The sequence below is a fragment of the Elephas maximus genome, chromosome 24 (genome assembly GCF_024166365.1).
Source record: "Elephas maximus indicus isolate mEleMax1 chromosome 24, mEleMax1 primary haplotype, whole genome shotgun sequence".
In the NCBI taxonomy this organism is placed as follows: domain Eukaryota; kingdom Metazoa; phylum Chordata; class Mammalia; order Proboscidea; family Elephantidae; genus Elephas; species Elephas maximus.
This window is the reverse complement of record NC_064842.1, coordinates 58,836,259-58,854,640: the sequence shown is the minus strand read 5'-3', so window position 1 is coordinate 58,854,640 and position 18,382 is coordinate 58,836,259. Positions and strand designations below refer to the sequence as shown.

Sequence of the window (18,382 nt, the reverse complement as noted above, 5' to 3'; positions counted from 1 at the left end):
AGCAGCAGTGAAATGGCAACAACAGAACCAGGAGACAATCATGAGACAGCTCAGGAGCAGCCCACAGAGTGAGAGAGCTGAGCGCCTTTGTGCAGTAGGCTTCCTGGCAGAGTGGGATGCCTCCAGGCACTTATTAGTAGAGGTAAGGAGCTTTGTAATGCTTGGCCAAGCAGAGTAGATGCTGGGCTGGCCCAAGGGCCTGAGAGGCTGAGAGGTCAAGGAACCAGGAAGCAAGGCTGCCTCAGCCTCAAGGGGTAGGGCCATGACCTCTGCAGTCTCAAGGGGTGGAGCCATGGCCTCCTAGGTTTCAAAGAATCAGATCTTCACCAACTCGGTTCTGGAGTGAGTGGCTGCCATTCACAAATGCCAGGAGGGCAGGGCCAGATCCGCTGCCCAAAGCTGAAGGGGAAGGGATGCTATGCCCAAGGGGCAGAAGAATGGGGCCTGCTGGGCTCAGGAAGTAAGGCCACCACGCAGATGGACTAGAAGAATGGGGCCACTCAAATCCAAGGGAGCAGAGTTGCTTTCCCAGTGGGCCTGGAAGGCATAGCTGAAGCCTAGGGCTGAGCGGTCCGCACCCAGAATCTGGAGAGTCTAGAGGGCAGATCCAGAGTCTAGAGGGCAGGGCCATTGCTTAAATGGCCTCAGAGAACAGAGGATTATTTTCAAGCCTTGAAAGCTAATGTAATGTGCTGGGTTTTGGACTTACTTGGAGCCTGTTATCCCTTCTTTCCCTCCAATTTCTCCCATTTGTAATGGAAATGTTTACCCTGCGCCTGTTCCACCACGGTACTTTGGAAGCAGGTAACCGAAGAGAAATTTTGCCCCAGGATGCAATTTACACTTGAAGTTGATTTAAGACTTTGGGGATGATATGATGTGGTGAATGTGTTTTACACGTGGCAAGGACATAAATTTTGGGAGCCAAAGAGTGGAATGTTATGGATTGAATTGTGTCCCCCCAAAATGTGTGTCAACTTTGCTAGGCCATGATTCTAACTATTGTGTGGCTGTCCACTATTTTGTGATCTGATGTGTTATCCTACATATTGTAAATCCTAACCTCTATGATGCTAATGAGGCAGGATTAGAGGCAGTTATGTTAAGGAGGCAGCACTTAATCTACAGGATTAGGATGTATCTTGAGTTAATCTCTTCTGAGATATAAAAGAGAGAATTGAGCAGGGAGGAGGGGAAATTTATACCACCAAGAAAGAGGAGCCAGGAGTGGGGTGTGTCCTTCGGACCTGGGGTCCCTGGCTGAGAAGCTCCTAGGCCAGGGGAAGGTTGATGAAAAGAACTTTCTCCCAGAGCCAACAGGAAAAAGCCTTCCCCAGGAGCTGGCATCCTGAATTCTGACTTATAGCCTCCTAAACTGTGAAACAATAAATTTCTCTTTGTTAAAGCCATCCACTTGTGGTATTTCTGTTATAGCAGCACTAGACAACTAAAACAGTAACTAAATGGGCATGGTTAGTTTCGAAAAAACTTTATTTGCAAAAATAGGTGGCAGGTTATATTTGGCCTCCAGTCTGTCATTTGCCAACCCCTAATTTACAAATAAAAGAAAACCAAAATCCAGTAGAACTTTTCTATTTAGCTGAAAACAAATTTTATCTGCTTTGGCAGTGTACAACTTTTTAACAATACAAGATCTACATATACATCATTTGAGAGAGAAGATTTTATCTTTTTTTTTTTTTTAATTTCCACATCCCTTGTCAATCCAAAATCTTAACACAAAGTAAGCTCTCTTGAAACCAGTCTTTTCCAAGGGGAGGCTAGCAATCACCATGGCTTAAAGTTTCGTCTATGCTATGACACTGAAAATTTCCAACCATCTGATTGGTTTTTCAGCATCTAGATGATAAACTCAATATTTCATATCTTTGTGTGAAGATATTGGCACCTCCTAGAAAATTTAAGAAATGTCAATTAGATCCAGTTGATTAATTGTGCCATTCAGTTCAATTATATCCTTACTGGTTTTCTGCCTGTTGGATCTATCAACTACTGAAAGAAGGTGTTGAAGTCTCCAACTATAATAGTAAATTTGTCTATTTCTCCTTGCAGTTTTATCAGTTGTTGCCTCACATATTTTGATACTCTGTTGTACACATTAAGGATTGTTATGTCTTCTCAGAGATTCGACCCCTTTTTCATTATGTACTATCCTTCTTTATCCCTGATCATTTTCCTGTTCTGAAGTCTGTTTTGTCTGAAATTAATATAGCTATCCCCACTTCCATTTGATTAGAATTAACATGGTTTTTCCTTTTTACTACTTTTATTTTTGACTTATCTTTATATTTTGACTGAATTTCTCTCCTGGCCAAAACTACTAAAACTCATACAAAAACAAACCGATCATCTGAATAGGCCTATACCTATTAATGGAATTGAGTCAATAGTTAAAATTAACAATATTCCAAAAAGAAAACACCAGGCCCAGATGGTTTCACTGGTGAATTCTACCAAACATTTAAAAAAAAAAAAAAATGATACCAATTCCCTACAATTTCTTTCAGAAAATAGATGAGAGAGAACATATCTTAACTCATTCGATGAACCCAGAAAACCAGTTGCTATGGAGTTGACTCCAACTCATGGTGACCCCATGTGTGTCTGAATGCAACTGTGCTCCATGGGGTTTTCACTGGCAGATTTTTTTCAGAAGTAGATCACCAGGCCTTTCTTCCAGGGTGGACTTGAACTTCAAACCTCTTGGTTAGCAGCCAAGCACTTTAACCATTTTTACCACCCAGTGACTCCTCTATGAAGCCAGGCATTACTTTAACACCAAAACCAAATAAAAGCATAACAAGGATGGAAAACTACAGACAAATATCTCTCATGACATAGGTGCAAAAAATACTAGCAACAAAATATTAGCAAATTGAATCCATCAATGTATTTTTAAAAATTATGCACCACAACGTAGTAGAATTTCTTCCAGGTATGCAAAACTGGTTTGACATTTGAAAGCCAATTAATGTAACCCACCGAACCAATAAACTAAAGAAAAAAATAAATATGATCAAATGAATTGATACAAAAAGAGCATTTGACATAATCCAATAACATTCATGAGAAAAACTCTCAGTAAAATAGGAATGTAGGGAAATACACTCAACTCGATAAAGAACATTTACAAAAACCTATAGCTAACATCATAATTAATGATAAGAAAACTGGATTGTTTTCCCTTAAAACTTGGAAAAAAGCAGGGGTGTTCTCTCTCACCATTTCTATTCAACTTCATATTGGAAGTCCTACCTCGCGCAATAAGACAAGAAAAGGAAATAAGAAGACACACAGATTGGGGAGGAATAAACAAAAGTGTCTTTATTCATATATACATAATTTTTTATGTAGAAAATTTCAAAAAACTGGCAAAAGAAACTCCCAGAACTAATAAGAGATTATAGCAAGGCCGCAGGATACAAGGTTAATATGCAAAAATCAATTGCTTTCCTTTATGTCAGAAAAAACAATTGGAATTTGAAATTAAAAGCACAGTACTATTTACATTACCATTTAAAAATGAAATACTTAGGTATAAATCTAACAAAAATGTATAGCATCTACATGCAGAAGACTATAAAAACCTGATAAAAGAGATCTAAATAAATGCAGATAAATCATGTTCAGGAATTGAAAGAATAAATATTGTTAAGATTTAGATCTACCCAACTTCATTTATAGATTCAATGCAATCCTAGTCAAAATACCAGCAAGTGGATATTGGCAAAATGATTATAAGTTTATATGGAAAGGTTAAAAAAAAAAAAACCAGGAATACCCAATGCAATACTGAAGAAGAGCAAAGTCAGAGAACTGGTATTATTTGTCTTCAGTAGTTACTGTAAAGCTATAGTGATGAAGACAATGTGTTATTAGCAAACGAATAGACACATAGTTCAACAGGACACAATACAGAGTCCAAAAATAGACCTCTACAAATATAGTCAACTAATCGTCAACAAAGGAACAAAGGCAATTTGATGGAGAAAGGACAGTCTTTTCAACAAATGGTGCTGGAAAAGCTGGAAATCATATACAGAACAAATAAATGAATCTAGACATAGACCTTACACTTCTTACAAAAAAATAACTCAAAATGAATCATAGACCTAAATATAAAATACAAAATTTCTGGAACATAACACAGGTGACCTTAGGTTTGGCAATAAATTTTTAGATACCACATCAAAAGTACAATCCATGTAAGAAAAAATTGATAAATTAGACTTTATTAAAATCAAAAACTTCTGTGTAAAAGACATTGCTAAGAGAATGAACAGGCAAGCCAGACTGAGAGAAAACATTTACAGAACAATATCTGATAAAGGGTTTGTATCCAAAATGTACAATGAGCTCATAAATCTCTAACATTAAGAAAGTAAACACTCCAATTAAATAATGAGCAAATGATCTGAATAGACACTTCAGACAGTTTGGCAGTTTCGTACAAAGCTAAACATAGTATTAACATTGTTAAAACAAAAATAATATTAATCCAATAACAGAAATTGATTGTTTATTTAATATACGACTTACAAATTGGGGCAACATTTCCAACTACAGAATCAAAAATGTTCCAAAGAAGAAAGAACTTTCACAGATTTTTATACTCCATCTTATCATTAGTAATTATACATTGCCATGAAAAAGGGCCAGAATAGAACTGATAAAGGGATTTGTGGTCATACAAGTTTCCATACAGCATTGTCTTGAAAAACAATTAAAATAATTACTGATTGAGCTTAAATCATAGATTCTAGTCTGTCCTTTGGAATTGCTGTTTGTCAAAACACATGGGTAATTCTATAAAAGAACACAATGCCCAAGACAAACATAATTTACTCCTTAAGCTAAAAGTTTTCTTAAGGCTTAAGGTTAAAAGGTTATCTCAGGGCGCCAGTTTGGGTGGATCATTTCAACCTCCATGGAATCCAGAAATCTGAATTCTATGGGAATTAAAAATTCCATCACTTACCATACTGTGCAGCAATTGCGTGCCTAGGCATTTATCCAGTTGAGTTGAAACTCACGTCCACACAAAAACCTGTATGTGAACGTTTAAAACAGCTTTATTTAGCTAAAATCTGGAAGCAACCATGATATTCTTCAATAAGTGAATGAAAAACAAACTATGATTCATCCGTAGAATAGATTACTATTAAGTGATAAAAAGAAATTACTTATCAAGCTATCACAAGACATTGTTGTGTGCCATCAAGCCAATTCCAACTCATAGCGACCCTATAGGACAGAGTAGAACTGCCCCGTAGTTTCCAAGGAGTGCCTGGTGGATTCGAACTGCCGACCTTTTGGTTAGCAGCCATAGCACTTAACCACTACGCCACCAGGGTTTCCATATAAGGTATATATAAAAAAAAAAAAAGGTATAGAGGAACCTTAAATCCATATCGCTAAGTGAAAGAAGCCAGGCAGAAAAGTTATGTACTGTACAATTCCAGAAAAGGCAAAACTATAAAGACAGTAAAAAGATCTTTGGTTACTAGTAGTTTGGGGGGGGGAGGGAGAGATGAATAGGTAAAGCACAGGGGATTTTTAGGGCAACGAGTTGGAAATGACTCCATGGCAACAGGTTTGATTTTTTTTGGTTTGGAACTATTCTGTATGATACTGTAATGGTGGACACGTGACATTATGCAATCGTTAAAACCTATAGAACTTTACAACACAAAAACTAAACCTTAATATATTCGAATTTTAAAAAAAGGATTCAGGAAGTCTGGGTATCCCAGGAAAGACTACAGGCTGTGACAAGAGAATCCAATTGAAACTAATTGTATTACAAAGGTACATAACCTTTTTGAAGGGTATGGGGAAAAAGATGTTGACCTAAGTACCTTTGGTAATGGAGTTTGTAATACTAAAGATGCAAGGAACTCTACATAAGTATTATACTATATTTGTTAACGTTGTTTCCCACAGAATTATACCTTAACAAATCCGATACTGCTATACATGTATAATGGAATTAAGTAATTAAGTAAATGGATAATGTTATAGATTGAATTGTGTCTCCCAAAAACATGTGTTATAAATTCTTATCTTTATGCCTGTGATAATGATCCCATTTGGGAATAGGATGTCTTTGTTATGTTAATGAAACAGGATTGGTGTAGTGTGTCTTAATCTCTTTTGAGATATAAAAGAGATTAAACAAGCAAGCTAGAAAGCAGAGACAGCAGAAGAGACATACCAAGCCATGTGAAGATTGCCCAGGAGCAGAAGCTCAGAGAGACAAGGACCTTCTTCCAGAGCCAACAGAGAAAGAAAGCCTTCCCCTGGAGCTGGCACACTGAATTCAGACTTCTAGCCTCCTAAACTGTGAGAAAATAAATTTCTGTTTGTTAAGGCCACCCCCACTTGTGGTATTTCTGTTATAGAAGCACTAGATAACTGAAACAAATTTGATAACGAGAAGTGGGGGTGATGCTCTAACGGATACCTGAAGTGTGGAAGTGTTTTGGAATTGGGTAATGGGTAGAGGCTGGAAGAGATTTAAGTTTCCTAACAGTAAAGCCTAGATTGCCTTCAAGAGACTGTTGGTGGAATTATGGATGTTAAAGGCAATTCTGGTGAGAACTCAGAAGGAAGTGAGAAGAGCTATAGAGAAAGTCTGTACCATTTTAGAGAATATGTATGGTGCCAGTAACAGAATGTTGCTAGAAACGTGTGTGTTGGATGTGCATCTGGTGAGGCTTTAAAAGAAAATGACGATCATGTGTTTAGACAATGGAGGAAGGGCAATGCTTTTCATGCAGTGGCAGAGAACTTGTCTGAATTATGTTCAAATGTTTGTTGGAAGGTATTGTAGTTATCTAGTGCTGCTATAACAGAAATACCAAAAGTGGGTGGCTGTAACAAAGAGAAATTTGTTCTCTAACAGTCTAGGAAGCTAGAAGTCGAAATTCAGGGCACCAGTTCCAGGGGAAGGCTTTCTTTCTCTGTCAGCTCTGGAGGGAAGTCTTTTACCATCAATCTTCCCCTGGTCTAGGAGATTCTCAGCACAGGGACCCCAAGATCAAAGGAAGCACTATTCTCCTGGCTCTTGTTTCTTGGTGATATGAGGTCCCCCTGTCTTTTTGCTGCTGCTTCTCGCTGTCTGAGGATGTCAAAGAAAATTCTGGTGAGGACTGAGAAGGAAGTGAGGAGAGCTGTTACACTGCAGACGGCTCAGATGCCAAGAATCAGCAACAGAAAACAGCAGCAGTCGAGAAATGGCAACAGCAGAACCAGGAGACTCAGCACGAGACAGCAATGGAGCTGACTCACAGTGCAAGAGAGCTGAGTTCCTTGGTGCAGGAGGCTTCCTGGCACAGTGGGGTACATTTGGGCACTCATTAGTGGAGCTAAGCTTGCCAACCCATGAGGCAAGAGAGCTGAGTGCCCTCCAGCGGAAGTTTACTGACAGAGTGGGGTGCCTCCAGGCACTCATCAGTGGAGCTAGAAAGCTTTGGAATACTTGCCCCAGCAAGGCAGATGTTGGTGGTGAGGCCTGAGAGGCTGAGAGGCCAAGGAACCAGGAGGCAGAAGCTGAAGAGAAAAGGAAGCAGAGCTGCCTCAGTCTCAGGGTAGGGCCACGCCTCTAGTGTCTCAAAGGGTAGAGTTGCCATTCAAATGAACTAGGATAATGGAGCCACACAAATTCGAGGGAGCCTTTCCAGTGGGCCTGGAAGACGGAGCTGAAGCCCAGGGCCGAGGGCCCTCCACTCAAAATATGGAGAATGTGGACTATCTGGGGTGCAATGCCATTGTATAAATGGTCTCAGAGAACAGAGGATTATCTTCAAAACTGCAGGGCTAATGTAATGTGTTCTGCTGACTTGCTTGGTGCTTGTTATACCTTCTTTCCTTCCAGTTTCTCCCATTTGTAATGGAAATGTCTACCTTGTGGCTGCCTGTTACACCATTGTACTTTGAAACCAGATAACTTGTATTTTAGATTTCATGGATGAAGAGGAATTTTTGGATTTTGGACTTGGAGTTGATTAAAACTTTTGCTATGATATAATGGGATGAATGTGTTTTACATGTGGCAAGGACATTAATTTGGGGGGGGGGCAAAGGGTGGAATGTAATGAATTGAATTGTTTCCCCCCAAAATATATGTTGTAAATCCTAACCTCTATGCTTATGGTTATAATCCCATTTGGAAATGGGTTGTCTTTGTTATGTTAATGAGAAGGATTAGCATAGGGTGTGTATTAAGTCTATTTTGAGATATGAAAGAGATTAAACAAGTGAAAGAAGCAGAGATTCTAGTATGGAAAGGGGGAAAAAGGATAACTGCAGTGGCGAAACCTGACAAACACTTTCTCACCCAGGTGATCAAGGTGAATATCAACAGTCACAATCATGTTGATAGTATGCTTTCTTGTTAATGATGTGATGAAAATGGCACTTTTCCTCCATAATTTTTCTCCCAAAAACCCATAATCAAGAGAAAAACAGGAAATAAATTCCAAGAAAGAGATATTCTATAATATACCTGACCAGTGCTCCTCAAAACCCTTGAGGTCATTAAAAACAAGGAAATACTGAGAAACTGTCAAAGAGAAAACTGAGACAACACGACAACTACATGTAATGTAGTATTCCTGGATGGAATCCTGGAACAGAAAAAGGGCATTAGATAAAAACTAATGAAATCTGAATAAACTCTAGAATTTAGTCAATAATAATGTATCAACAATTGGTTCAATAATTGTAAGAAATGTACAATACTAATGTAAGATACTAATAATAAGGAAAACTGGGTGGTATGTGAAAACTCTGTACTTTCTGCTCAAAATTTCTGTAAATCTTAAACTGTTCTAAAAAATGAAAAATATGCAGTGGACACGTTTGTGTCTTTCTTTGGTTTTTTTTTTTTTTTTTTGAGAAATGGTTTATATTTACCTGTTGAGATTTATTATGACAGGAGATAAAGGAACTCCTATTACGATATGAGAAATTTAAAACACATGAACAAACTGCGGCAAAGATAAAATTCTGATTGCTTCAACTTTTCATATCATCCTAGAACAGTTTCTAATAAGCCAAAGAATTAGTGAAACTTTGTTCTGGAGACACCTGGTGAATACAATTTTGTCGTCTTGGTATATTTGAACAGCATTCTAACAGCAGTAAGGGTGCAGTGAATTTTATAACTCTATAAGGCTAACAAATGCTTAACTCACACAAACACTTAACAAAATTTTATAACACTAAAGAAACATAACTTTTAAGGTGTTATAGCTTAATAAAAAAAAAGTCTTGCCCATAAAACCTAGGAATACACAGAAGAGCTCAGAGGACAAAAACAAAAGCCCATCATCATCGCACAACCCTAATTCCAGGACTTTTAAAACATAGCCACCACTGCTTCTCAGAAACAAGGACATGGGCAAAATGCTGTGCACATTAAACTGCACACAGAAAAACCATCACCTCTTTAAGGACCTTAGCCAAACGCTCATGCCGGAATCAGTTTCCTATAAAACTGGAGGTGCTAAACCTCTTTTCATCATCTATAAACTGGGATCAACTCCATGGAGTTATTGGAGGTTGTTCTAGGGTTCATTCATGTCATAGCATGTATCAGAACTTCATTTCTCTTTATGGCTGAACAATATTCCACTGTATAGAATACTAATGTAACAAATTAAATTATGTCCCCCCCCCAATTTTTTTTTTTTTAGTTCAAATATGCTATAAATCCTAATTCCTATATTTCTGGTTATCATCCCATTTGGAAATGGGTTTTCTTTGTTATGTTACAGAGGCCATATCAGTGTAGGGTGTGTTTTAAGCCAATGACCTTTGAGATACAAAAGGAGCAGATTAGGACAGCAGAGCAAGCAGAGATGGAGAGGATAGATGCCATGCAACACAAGATCACCAAGGAGCCAAGGAATAAGGACCTTCTCCCAAAGTGAACTGAGATAAAGCCTTCCCCGAGAGCCAGCGCCCTGAATTCAGACCTCTAGCCTCCTAAACTGTGAGAAAATAAATTTCTGTGTGTTAAAGCCACCCACTTGTGGTATATTTGTTATGGCAGCACTAGATAACTAAGACAATTAAAAAACGTTAAACTTCAGTGTGCCAAAAAACACTGCAAATAGAAATCTTAAAAAGCAGGCAACAACATAGAATAAAATGATTGTGACAAATATGACAAAAGGTTAGTGGTCTTACCAACCAATAAGAAAGAAACCACCAACACCCAAAGGAGACAAGTGAGCAAAGCACACAATGACAAAGGAAACTATTCAATCATTAATGATCAAAGAAATGCAAATTTAAATAACTGGATGCCATTTCTCTCCTATCAGATTGGTGAAGACCCAATTCTGGATTTTCTTTTTTTAAATAATTTATTTTATTTTTGTTGTTGAGAATATACACAGCAGAACATACACCAATTCAATATTTTCTACATGTGAATTCAGTGTCATCGATGACGTTCTTCAAGTTGTGCAGCCATTCTCACCCTCCTTTTCCGAGTTGTCCCTCCCCCACTAATATAAACTCACTGCCCCCTAAGGTTCCTATATAATCTTTCAAGTTGCTGTTGTCAATTTGATCCTGTATAAATAGATCTTAAAAGAGAACAATGCTCAAGGCAAATGTTCTTTACTAGCTAAGCTAAACTATTGTTTGGTTTTAAGAAGACTTCGGGGAGTATTTTTAGTTTAAGGTTTAAAGATGATTTCAGGGCAATAGTTTCAGCGGCTCATTTCCCTTCAAGCTCCAGAAAGCCCAGATTCCATAAGAATTTGAAATTCTGTTTTGCCTTTTCCCCCCTTTTGATCAGGATTCTGCTATAGACTCTTTGATCAAAATGTTGAGTAATGGTAGCCAGGAAATATCTTTTTTTTTTTTTTTTTTTGCTATTTCAACCATTTTTATGTGTACAATTCAATGGCATTAATTATGTATGTGCAACCATCACCACTCTGTGTTACCAAACGTTTTCATCACCCTTAACTACCACTAAAGCAGTACCTCCTCATTTCCGCCTCCAGCCCACCCTGCTAACCACGGATAAAATTTGGTCTCATGCATTTGTCTATTCTGGACAGTTCATATAAATGCAATCATATACTATTTGACTTTTTTGAGTGTGACTTATTTTACTCAGCATAACGTTTTTAAGGTTTATCTGTGTTGTAGCACGTATCAGAACTTCATTTCTCTTTTTGGCTGAATAATACTCCATTGTGTGGATATACCACCTTTTGTTTATCCATTTACCTGTTGATGGACATTTGGGTTGTTTTCACCTTTTGGCTATTGTGAATAATGCTGCAGTGAACATTGGTGTACAAGTAAAAAAAAGGGGGGGGAATAAGTCTTATAGGCAATTCAGCAATTTTATTTAGGCAATCATTTCCCCAACAATTTTATGCACCATGAATTGAGGGCTGAATCGGATGGCAGCCAACAGGAATCCCTCAACACCTTTTGAAACACCCTCCTCTGTCTTCTGGCTGGTTCCTCCATTAAGTTAAACTTTGGCACATAATAACAAATCTATATGTTTGAAAATTTTATTTTAGTAGGAATCTAACCTTCTGACATTTATTCCACCAAAGACTTGAAGACCTTCCTCAGTTTTCATTCAACTCCTTCTTCAGAAGAGCTTCACACCCTGAAAAAGATAAGTCATTTTTTCTTTGAAACAAGTGTTTTTAAAATTTTTAGAACTCTATCTTCACTTTATTAATTAGAATGATTCAGAAAGATTGCATATTGGCTGCTCCATAAAGTTTTAACTCTTGATAAATAATGTTTCTTCCAAAAGCAATAAGGAATATAATATGAAAATAATCTAAAAGAGAAATAGGAAGTCTACAATTCATTCAATTTGCCGATAAAGGTCCACAATCCTTCACTGGAAGGGCTTGAATGCCAGGTGTGTTTGGAAATTCAGCATTTTTTGGACTTTAGTAAAAGAATATGGTAATACACTATCATGTAATTCCCACAGCGGGGTCTAGAACAGCATCACAGAATAAAACTTATTAAGATTTTGCAGCAAAATGTTATGAATATTCACACTAAGTAAGATAAATAAAAATATACATAACCTCACGTCAGTTTAGGTCAGGTTTTGAAAATAAATACATTTTGGTGCCAAACTTATGAAAAGCTTTCACTTTGTAGAGAATTTTACATTTTCAGAATGGCAGATGAGGCAATTGTGAATCTGTATCGCTGTGTCCTTTTTTCCTTACTACACTGAAGTCTTTCGAAACGGATTGAAACCCATGTCAGCCTGATGCATAAAAATAGGTTAAATTCTCTCCCAAACAATTTGCAACAAGACAAACTTCAAACATCTTTCCTTTAGTAATCCATTTTGATTGCTGAAGGTGTCCAATACTTGATAGCAGTATTTCCTTTGGGAGATAAGTAGTGTATAGACACACACTGATTTTTGTTTTTTTAATTTGGGCTTCCTCCAAGTACAAGACTTTGTTTTAGTCTCTGTTGTAATTGTCTGCGTGCTTGTGCGTGACAACGTGTTGTTCCTGTGCTCCCCCAAGCATACAGTCTGTCAAGTTCCTCCTTGACAAGTTCCCCAGTGGGCTGATGTTTTGACAAGCATCTGATACGCTGTAGCTCTCAAAACCAGTGTCCTATTTGGTAGAGGAGTTAAGAGTGCCCACAGGTTTTATGGATCCCCTCTGGCCCTCCCCTACATTCCTTCTGAGATTTTCAGGGACAGGCAGGTTGAGGAACATTGTAGTAACAGACAGCTCTCCTCTCAGCCCCTCAAATACTACTTTAAAATTACCTTGAATGTACTTTCCCTTCAATTTTTTTCCAACAAAAGATCTCCTTCCCGATCAAGTTTTATCCATGCATGTATCATTGTCAGAAAAGATAAATGGCAAAATTATCACACAGAGGAATATTGAAACTCAAAGTTTTAATACTTTTAGATTCATGTCCTATTATTTCTCATGGGCTCTTTAATAAAGGCTGTAGATGAGACTCAGCATAACACAATGATCTGCAGTAAAATTCTGCTTGATTCAAATTCTGGATTTTCTACCTAATAAATGACCTTGAACAAGCTATATTGCTATTTTGTGCCTTAGTTTCTCACGTATATGTAGTAAGTACTCAATAATTGTTCATTATTATTATTAATATATATCTGAAAAGGATTCCTGGTGGCACAATTGTTAAGTGCTTGTCTGCTAACTGAAAGGTCAGCGGTTCAAACCCACCAGTTGTTCCGTGGGAGAAAGATGTGGCAGTCTGCTTCCTTGAAGATTTACAGCCTTGGAAACCCTATGAGGTAATTCTACTCTGTCCTATAGGGACGCTACAAGTCAGAATCAACTCAACAATGGGTTTTATATATCTGAAACTACCTAGAAAGCTCTATTCTGTATATAAAGCATAAGAGAAATGTACAAAATACACTTATTAAAAAACACATCTCAAAACATAAGCTCCTCACAGTAACTCTCTGACTCCTTTTTATCTAGTATTATAAATTCATACATGATACCAATAATGACAGAACTTTTAAGTTACTTCTCTGATCATACACCTGTTTTTCACCATTTTCTTTTCTCCTGAATGTAAAATTGCAGCTGAGTGCATTAACCTTTTATAACCCCCAGGGACTCTGCTGGAATCACTATGGCAGCTTAAATACCACTACTGCTTGAAGGATCCAACTCCCCAGATTATGATTTTAACTGATTTGCAGTGAGGCTGGTACATTAGGATTTTTTAAAGCAACTCCAGTGATTCTAATGTGCATCCAGGATTGAGAACCCTGGTGGCATAGTGGTTAAGAACTTGGCTCTAACCAAAAAGAGAAGTTCAAATCTACTAGCCACTCCTTGGAAACCCTATGGGACAGTTCTACTCTGTCCTATAGGCTCACTATGAGTCAAAATTGACTCAATGACAATGAGTTTGGTTTTTTTTGGTTTGTCCTAGTGATCTTTATATATACTCAGCATTTTTTACTTCAGTCAAGAACCTTGAACTTAGCCCTAATTGTAACTGCATTTTATAGAACCCTGACCCCAGTATCTATTTTGGCAGTTTGGGGTACGAAAACCTTATTAAGACACAGTTGTTTTCGTTGTTGTTCTTAGGTGCCATCGAGTGGACTTCGACTCACAGCCACCCATACAGCACAGTAGAACTGCCCCATAGGGTTTTCTTGGCTATAATCTTTATGGAAGCAGACTGCCAGGTCCTTCTCCTGTGGAGCTGCTGGGAGAGTTCAAACTGCCAGCCTTTTGTTTAGTAGTCAAATGCTTAACCATCTGTGCCACCAGGACTCCTTATTAATAATCCTTTATATATTGGTAACGTATTGGTGCTATTTGTGCCATGATATTTTCTGTCCTCGTTACTTATATTTAAATCTTGTGCAAGGATGATAGCTCTTTGCTCCAGTACTTCCTCATATTTTCCCAACTAGAACTACTTTACTCATACCAACAATTTTGACACCACTGAAACTCTAGGCTTGGGAATATCATACGCTAAGTGGCCCTTGTCTTGTGGCTGGTCAAGCTCTGTCCCTGGTTCCTAGGTCCCTGCCCTGAACTATGAGTCTTAGTAACTGGGCTTCTGCTTTGTTCCCTTATAGATGAGTACCCGGCACTCCCAGCAGCTGGAGTTTTTAACTCTTGAAAGCATTACTTCTTAGCTGGATGCCATGAAACCAAGCACCTGCCCACCTGGGCCTTTACCTACTACTTGGAATGCCATTGAGCATGGGTAATGTCCACTGATTGGAGCAAGGCTCTGGACCTGTCTCCTTTCTGGATCTGTATTTAAAAACATATCCCTATGTCTTTCTCAAATAGCCCATGCCTGATTGTGTGTGAATACAGTACATTTCCACAACCCTGTGAATCTTTCTGAACTCTGATTGCTACGTTCTCCATATTCTTATTCACGTGACATATGCATCTATGCTTTGGCCTAGTGATTCAACTTATGAATAAGTCCTAAGAAAACAACTGAACAGTTGACCAAATATACACATATAAGGACACAGATAGCAAACTGTTGAAACAGCTTTCTTTCTTGAACCATCCAGTCCCCAAGAATAACTTTTGTCAAGGCCACCAATGACTTCCATGTTGCTAAAACTAAAAGTAAGTTTTTGCCTTTGTTCTTAATTGACTTTCTTCTTACACAACTATAAAAATTGACTACTTACACCTTCTTGACACACTCTTCATTGGTTTTGCTACTCAACACGCTCTTGATTCTCCTCTTACCTTACCAGCCACTCTTTTTCTGTCCCTTTTGCTGCTTCTTCTTCATCAGCATAACCTAGAAACATCGGAGTATCACAGGGTAGAGTCCGTGAACCTCTTCACTTTTATATTACCATCTCTCCCTATGATCTCATCTAATAAGATGGCTTTAAATATAGCTCTACAATGATGCCCTCAGTCCTGATTTCTCTAGCCCCACTATCTTTCCTCCGCTCCAGACCCATATATCCAACTGCCTGCCTGTCTGTCACCTAATAGATACCTCAAACATAGCATGTCTAAAATTGAACTCCCTCCTGCCAGCTCCACACATACCCATCTGTCATAAACCTACCACTTTCAGAGTCTTCCCATTTCAGTAAAAGGCAACTATGTATTTCCAGATGCTCTGATCAAAGCCTGAAGCCATTCTTTTTTAATTTTTTTAATAATTCATTTTGTTTTTGAGAATAACCCAACGAATATACATAGCAAAAAAACATACACCAATTTAACAGTTTCTGTGTGTACAATTCAGTGACACTGATTACATTCTTTGAGTTGTGCGACTATCCTCACCTTCCTTTTCTGAGTTGTTCCTCTCCTATTAAAACATCAACTCACTGCCCCCTAGGGTTCCTATATAATCTTTTGAGTTGCTGTTGTCAATATGATCCCATATAGATAGATCTTAAAGGAGTATAATGCTCAAGGAAGACATTCTTTAGTAGTTAAGCTAAACTATTGTTTGGTTTTAAGAAGAGCACAAAGGCATTCTTGACTTCTCTTTTTCAAGTACATATCCAAACCATCAACAAATTCTCTCAATTTTAACTTCAAAATATATCACAATCCTACCATTTCTCACCATCTCTGCCAACAGTGTTATCTCTCTACAGGATTACTGCAATATTCTCCTTACTGACCTCCCTACTACTACCTTGTATATTCTCAACAGAGTAGATGGAGTAATCTTTTTAAAACATACTTCCCCACTCTTTCTCTGATTTCATCTCCTACATGCTCCCTCTCACCATTCTGTCCCATCTGCACTGGGCTCCTTATTGTTCCTTAAATATTGCTAAACACTCTCTGCCACAGGGCCTTTGTACTTGCTATTCTGACTCCGTGGAACAATTTTCTTCCAGATATCCATGGCTCTTTCTTCAGTTGACTTATTATGGTGTTTTGTTCTTCTCCATACTGTTCTCTATTTATTACCATCTGATATACTGTCTTAGGCTGAATTCTCTAGAGAAGCAAAACCAGTGAAATGTAGAGAGAGAGAGAAAGAGAAATGGCTCACACAGTTATAAAGGCTGGCAAGTCCCAAGTCCATGGGTCAGGCATCAGGCTGGAGGCTTCTCCAGACTCATGTAGCTGCCGGGGCTGATGAACCCAAGATTGGCAGATCAGACAGCAGGCCGCTGAATCCAAGACTGGCAGGTAAGGTGACCGGCTGCTGGCTCATAGGCTGCAGAAGTCGACAAATCCCAGGATCAGCAGGCAATACAGCAAGTTGCTGGCTCAAGTCTCAAGAACTGGAGGTCAGATGATGACAAGCCAGATGCAGGATGAAGAGCAAGTATTCAAGCTTAGCCAGAACATCTATATACATACTGGATACAGGCCACACTCCTGAGGAAAATCCCCTTATAACTGATTGGGTGATCACATCAGATCACATCATGGAGGATGACTACATCATAACATAACTGCCAAACCACATCATTACGTAACTGCCAAACCACTGAGAATCACGGCCCAGCCAAGCTGACACACAACCTTAACCATCACATATGCTAAATATCTACTTGTTTATTTTTTGTGTGACTCTCCCCCACTAGGATATATGCTCCATTAGCACAGGGACATTGTTAGTTTTGTTCACGGTTGTATCCTGAGTGCCTAGTACAGTGTCTAGGATATAGAAGGTACTTAGTATTTTTTGACTGAATAAATACACTGAAAATTATGTGAAATGTAAAACAACAGGAAATAAGGAAGAAGGTTTATTCTCCTCCATTGTTACCATATAACATTTGTCAATACTTCTTCCTAGAGCTGCATTGCCCAATATACACGTGGCTATTGAGTTCATCGAATGTGGCAAATTTAAACTGAGATGAGATGTAACTGGAAAATACACACTTGATTTCAAAGATGTAATATAGAAAAAATGTAAAATATCACATTAATAATTTTATATTGATCGCATATGAAATAAAATATTTTGGATATACTGGGATAAAGAAAAATTATTTTTAAAATTACATTCATCTGTTTCTTTATCACTCCTGTGTGGCGCAAATAGTTTGTTCTCAACTACTAACCTAAAGGTTAGGAGTTCGAACCCACCTAGTGGTGCCACAGAAGGTAGGCCTGGTGATCTGATCCCATGAAGATTACAGCCAAGATAACCCTATGAAACAGTTCTACACTTTAACACAGAGTACCGCTATGAGTCGGAATCAACTGGACAGCAACGGGTTTCGGGTTCTTTGTTTCTTTTTAGATATTAGATATTAAATGTGACAGTGCTGTTCTAACATATATCTTTTAAGGTTAAAAGTTAAAGACCTAATGTTATTCTTCTCAATTCATGTGACAGTTTTCTAATTGTACCCCAATATCTGTTGGCCCCTCTTTATTTGGTAGTAGTGCCTATAATTTTTAACTAAGTAGATAGATGAATGCCAGAATAAACACCACATTCCCCAGCCTCCCCAGCAGCTGGATAAGGCCCTGTGGCTTCATTCTATGAATGGCATGTGGGAGGAAGTGATGTGTGTCTTTTAAAGGAAAGGAATGGCCCTTCCATTCCTCTTGCTTCGTTCATGCTACTGGCTGGAACTTGGACAAGGTGATAAACCACCTTTGACCTCACAAATGATAGCAAATGCCTAGGGACTGCAAAACAACAAGATAAAAGAAGACTGATCCTGATAACTGTGCAGATCATACTGTTTCAAGGAAGAGACAGAAAATTCAATCTTTTTCAAGCCACTGTTAATTTGTTGCAGGCAGTCAAAACAATTCAACTAATACAAGTCATCATTATAAAATATCAATTTCATGGTACATTCATAGAGTACATTTCAATTTTTCAAAAT

The 18,382-nt window shown here is 38.1% G+C and overlaps 1 long non-coding RNA gene across 1 annotated transcript; it reads right to left on the bottom strand.

Moving 5' to 3' along the window:
* Nucleotides 1-4,691: 4,691 nt before the first annotated feature.
* LOC126066819 (uncharacterized) lies at nt 4,692-17,467 on the bottom strand. The gene is made up of 4 exons (XR_007515266.1): nt 16,576-17,467; nt 15,291-15,345; nt 11,592-11,671; nt 4,692-5,068 (listed from the first exon to the last, which is right to left on the bottom strand). It is a non-coding gene; the product is annotated as an uncharacterized LOC126066819 (long non-coding RNA).
* Between the last annotated feature and the right edge of the window lie 915 nt (nt 17,468-18,382).